The following is a 6,000-nucleotide window of genomic DNA, read 5'->3' as shown; positions in this document are numbered from 1 at the left end:
TTTTTTTATGCCTCAGGTGAGCACACAGAGGCAGTTCTACCAGGCAGAGAGAGCTCTGTCCAATTCGTCACCTTCAGCTCTCTTCTTCGCACAGATATGGATGGACACAGACAAGCAGATAAAACACACACACACACACACAGCTCTGTCATGCAGCAGACCTCGCCATCCAATTGATCACAGGCATGAATTTCAGAACAAAAGGGAAATATTCCACCTCAAAGCAGAGCAGAGAATTTCTAACAGAATGCCTAAATGCGGCACACTGTCCTCACTGTATACTTCTAAAGCCTTTATAACGCTGAATGAGTTATAAAGTGCGAAGCGACGTGTGTGAACACGCGCGCGCGTGTGTGCGTGTGTGTGTGTGTGTGTGTGTGCGTGCGTGTGTGTGAGCGCGTGCCCGTCCACAAGGGTAAGCCACTGAGCACTTCAAACCAGGGGCCTAATCAGCACCCCATAGCCCACCCACACAACCTCTCTCTGCATCTCTCTCTCCCCTCTGCTCATCTTATTTTCAGTCCCTCTCCCCTTGCCTCTGCATTCTTTCGCCCTTCCACCCTTCCAACCCTCTTTTTCTTTCTTTCCCCTCTTTCAGCTCCTCCCTTGAGATGACTGTGATTGCGAGGGGAGGAGGTGGGGGTAGACGAGAGGGTGTATGATGGGGTGGGGGTGCCGGGGACATGACGACTCCTGGGAATGCTGGCACAGTGCAAGCACGGCTTCGAGGTCAGCTGAGTGCTTTCCCCATCCTGGTGGGGATGTTGGCGCGTCGGGCTGATCTAGGATCTGTGTCCCCGGGGAGCAGGCGGTGACAAGGACACTGGCGAACGCTATGACGCTGTTGAAATATTAAAGCTAATGGGATCGCAGAACTGCGTGCCCGCATGCGTGTATGTGTGTGTGTTATCGTATGTTGTTCGTAAGTTGTAGCTACTTGAAGTGAAGTGGAGGGAACAAAGTGGAATGGAGATGGATAATGCATTACACTCTAAACAATGGCACGGAGAGAGAGTATGGGCCGTAACAGGACAAAACCTATACTTCTGAGATTGGACAACTGTGGAGGAGAGGAGATAAGAAGAGAGGAGTAGAGATTGGAAGTGAGGAAAGGAGAGTGGAGATGGGTATAAGATGAGAGGAAACGAGAGTAGGAGAGATAGTATAAAGAGTGAGGTAAAAAAGAGAGGAGAGAAGAGGAGATGAGAAAAAATAGAGATGGGACGAGAGAGGAGGTAGGATGAGAGGAAACGGGAAGAGGGGCGCTATAGGGAGAAGGGACAGGTGAGGAGAGGAGAAGGGAGGAGCAAAGAAGAAGAGACAGGAAGAGAGGAGACAAGGGAAAGGAAAGGAGAGGAGAGGAGATGGAATGAGAATAGAGAAGGTGTGGGAGATGAAACGAGTGGAGGGGAGATAGGAGGTGAGGAGAGGAGAGGAGAAGGAAGGAGAAGTCAGGAAGAGATGGGAGGAGAAGGGAGAAGGGAGAGAAAAGAAATGAAAAGGAGAAGAGACGGCATAAGGTGAGAGGAGAGGATGGGAAATAGAATGCAAGGGGAGAGAGGAAAGGACGAAGAGAAGAGAGGGATGAAAAAGAGAGGACAAGAGACAAGAGTAGAGAAAATAGGAAGAGGCGAAGAGCAGCACATAACAATTAGAAATAAGGAGAGACTGTTAAGATCCCTCAGCTGCCAATAAGTAGGCATGCACTCGCTCTCGCACACACACACCCACACGCACACACGCACACACAGCGGCTTCAAGCTATCACACACATCGCCCGGAGCACAATACAGCTCGTTAGCGGATACATTCTCAAAATGAGTCCCTCTCTCGTTCTCAACCCCTCCATCTCTCAAGCAGTTGTCAATGTTATTACTTCCAAATGAATACACACAAATGCAGCACAGACCACGCTATAAATACGCCGCGTGTGCGCCGTATGACAAACACACTGAGTGAGAGAAAGAGAGAGTGCCACGCTGCAAAACAGAGAAGTCTATGATGCTATATGTTTGGGGGAGGGAGAACATGAGCAACAATTAAAAATACAGTAGCAGGTTGAGTGTGAGCGCTAGTGTGTGTGTGTGTGTGTGTGTGTGTGTGTGTGTGTGTGTGTGTGTGTGTGTGTTTGTGTGTGTGTGTGTGTGTGTGTGTGTGTTAGAAAACACCCACAGCAAAACTTGCTCATGTGAGACCTGAGAGGAGTGTGTTGAAATCAGTGTAGCTGTGTGCAGCTTGTGGGCATGCAGTTAAATTATGGATTTCAGCTCACTGTCTCTGTCACTCCCTCTCTCTCTTACACACACACACACACACGCACACGAGCAGAAGGCGGATGTGGGATCTCGTCGCTGTAAGATATAGACAGAGCGCTGTTCTATCACAACGACTGGGATGTTAATTAAAATCAGACAGACGTTCGCAAAGAAATAAGTTGAGCTCATTTCCATTCTGCGCGAGAGCCGGAAAAGTAGGCCACGCTTTGGAGGCGCTGTCCTACGGATGAGAAATGACTGACAGGAGAGGACGGGAAAGGAAGGGGAGAAGGAGACAGCCCTCCCTTGTTTGTTGTCCCCCTGACAATCCACACAAACAGCAGACTGCGGTGCCACACACTCTGGTTGTCACCTATCAAGTCTACAAAAGACTGGAAGTGGGCCACAGCCTTGACTGTTGCTAATTCCTCCCACCGCACCTCGTCCTCGGCTCAGCAGGGCCCCTCTGCGCCGCCTCGCATAAGGCCCATTGACTTGTCTAATGGCCGAGCGCTGCTGCTCAGCCCCGATGGGGCGCTGTGCCTCGTTAGTCTCGGGGCAAAGCGTTGCTACACATTGAGACTCTGCGTGAGGCGCCGTCGTCATCCCTCGACTCGGTCACACGAGCTCATTTGCATAAGCCGCCTTGTATTTAAGAAAAAGGACACGCACACACACCTACAGCAAGCGTGCGCGCGCACACACACACACACACACACACACACACACACACACCTCCCATCAGCCCTTAGGGACACACGCACACACACACATACACCTAATTTCCCAAAACCCACCCCTACAGTACGTGCCTGCTGAGACGCAAGGATTTAAGGGAATTTGTCTGCCACGGGGAATCGCGCTGGATTTCATCATTCAAATATGTTATTCCGACGCCTTAGGACAATTTGCCATGTATTAGTGAGCCCTCGCTGCTCGTTTCCATAGCCAGAAACCAGATAGAAAAGTTTTCCGCTCCCATACATTTGTGAATTCACACTGAAAATAAAGTGGAAAAGGTCAGTCTGGCAATATGAAAGAGGTTTTTTCTGCAGATAGCGGTGTATTTTCTGGTTCAGAAGTGATGGATGATGTAAATTTCATTCAGATGAAAAGATATTCTATTGTTCCGCCAAGTTAGTATCTCCATGTGCTTTATCAAGGAAGTGGCCTCGGGAGGTAAACTGGTCTCTTAGTTTGTACCAAAAGCACTTTCATTGGGTTCTGGATTTGGCAGAGAGCTTTTCATATTCACACAATATTGATTGGACTGGAAGGCCAGTGTGAATCTGAGGTTTCGGTGAGCCGTTCCTCTTTCAGATGGAAAATAACTCAGTATATTTAGTACTGCACTTGGGGTATTTTGACATCTATTTTTACAGTTTGTGACACTTTACTTGGATGTGACGTACAAAACATATTGAAATATAATGCATCATTATGAATAAAATACCCATCAGTAGATGAAATAGATAAAAGAATATTTTGATATTTTGGGAAATATGCTTATGTGTTTTTTTTGCAGAGTTAGATCAAAAGATTGATACCACTCTCATATATGTGGACTGTTATCTTAGCTTAGCATAAACACTGGAAACAGAGGGAAATAGCTAGCATCGGCTTGTCCGTAGCAAACAGAAGACTACCAGCACCTTTAAAGCTACTTAACAATTTAGTGTGAAGATGTGCAAAAGCATTTGGTCTTTTTACATGGGTTATGAGCTGGACTATTTTTTGGTACCTTAACTCCTCCTGTAGTCTCCACTGCTTGCCTGGTCAATTGTTCCAGCCATGAAACAACCCGGCACATAAGCCCCTGTAATGGTGAATTATCAATTTTTCCTTCAGGTTTTTGTGTAAACAAAACAAACTTAATGCAGAATAATGTCTGAATTTGTGAGCTTTAGAGGTGCTGGTAGATTTTGTTACCTTGAGACCGAGACACGCAAGATCGCTTCACCTTGACCGTCTCGACAGTGATGGACATTAATGCATCGCGGTTATCTGATGATATCGGCCAATATATAGCTATATCACTCAAACGGGGCGTTTTTCTGTATACATTTATTTTTGATAATGTCCAAACTATCCAATCAAACTCTGCAGTCTTTGCATACAATTATCAATACCGATTATCAATTCTGATAATGTTTATTGATGTTTAGTCGTGTATAAACAGTATAAACTAAACACTCATGTTACAGTAGAGACTGCACAGCATCATATTTATATAGATTTTACATACCACGTAGCGTGACGTTACTCACCTGTCTTAAACGCAACCCTGTCTCCTAAAAATGACGTTCCCCCAGAACTAATACGCATTCCCAATTACGTTTGATCAGAAACGTATCTCCTCCCTGATTATGTTTGTGTTCGACAAAGCGGTCTGAAGACCGGCCCGTCTCCGGCCTAACAACGGCGGGCAAGCGGTCTTCGGCTCCCTGTGCGGCCGACTCCCGTACTCCCGGTGCGGCCGACTCCCGGGCCCGGGTCACTGGCCTCACCCCGCCCCTCTTTTTTTTTGTCTCCGCAGAGTTTAAAAACTAAAATATGCTTAAATAAAGCAAGAAAACAATAACACAAACACACGATTATAAACGTATTTGTAATACGTCAAACACAAACATAAAAACAATAAAACGAAAATATGTGTATAATCAACATACCTGTTTAATCAACATATATGTGTTTAATCAACGTATTTGTAATACGTCAAACACAAACATAATCAGGGAGGAGATACGTTTCTGATCAAACGTAATTGCGAATGCGTATTAGTTCTGGGGGAACGTAATTTTTAGGAGACAGGGTTGCTTAAACGGCAGCGTGACGTCATACAGTCGGCTCCGGGTTCAACTTCTCTCATAGTTTATTTTCAAAGCATGAACCAGTCCTCTTAATCTCTCTGGTCCCACTGTGTTCCTCAAATTCAAAAGGTTTTCTCCTGAAAGAGACTCTGCAGTCACACTGTCACAAACACCTCGCTCACCTCACTGAAGGTAAAGGTTCATAAGTCGCGGCTGGAGAGCATGCTAGCATTTAGCGTTGCGTGATAGCCAGACTTGGGGTGTCCCCTGTTCAGTTCACGAACATCGTTGTCGGTGTGCCACTTGTGCTGTATCAAGTTAGTCATTAATTAAGATGCAAGCAACTTTTTATTTTCATTATTTTTTTACAATGCCGATGCACAACAATGCTAATAATAACCACAAATATGGTGGCCAACCCCTGAACTCCGCAAATGAACAATAATTTACAACGTGTCATTTCCGGAGCGTCGCCTCTCACGTAGCCCCGCCCTCCTGCAGCCGCAGACACACCTGCAGCTTCTTCTCAGCTCCAGGTTCTCACACAGTCCATCAGGAAGTTTTCATGCCACCTTTTGCTTTTACTTAATTGTATAATGTAGCGAAGTAGCCTATAGTCCACTGGTGAACCATTATCCTTCAGTAAAAGAGAAGTTAACGATTTAACAAAACAGATATCATAAAATGTAGCCCTTTTACACCAAAAATAGTTACTTTGTGACAATTATCTTCTGCTCTCCTGCTGGATAGTTATTCCACTACTAATATGGTGGTGATCTTTTATTCAAAGAAATATTCTTCAGTGGAATTTTGGTCAAAGAGCCCACACTGACTGGTCTAAACAGCATTGTATTTGGACATCCACATGAGCTGCAGGCCACTTTGGTGAGAAGATCAAATTATGAGCCCCCTATGAATACGTCTCATGGGACATG

The sequence above is a fragment of the Taurulus bubalis genome, assembly GCF_910589615.1.
Source record: "Taurulus bubalis genome assembly, chromosome: 1".
NCBI classification, from domain to species: Eukaryota; Metazoa; Chordata; class Actinopteri; order Perciformes; family Cottidae; genus Taurulus; species Taurulus bubalis.
This window is presented reverse-complemented; position numbering follows the sequence as displayed.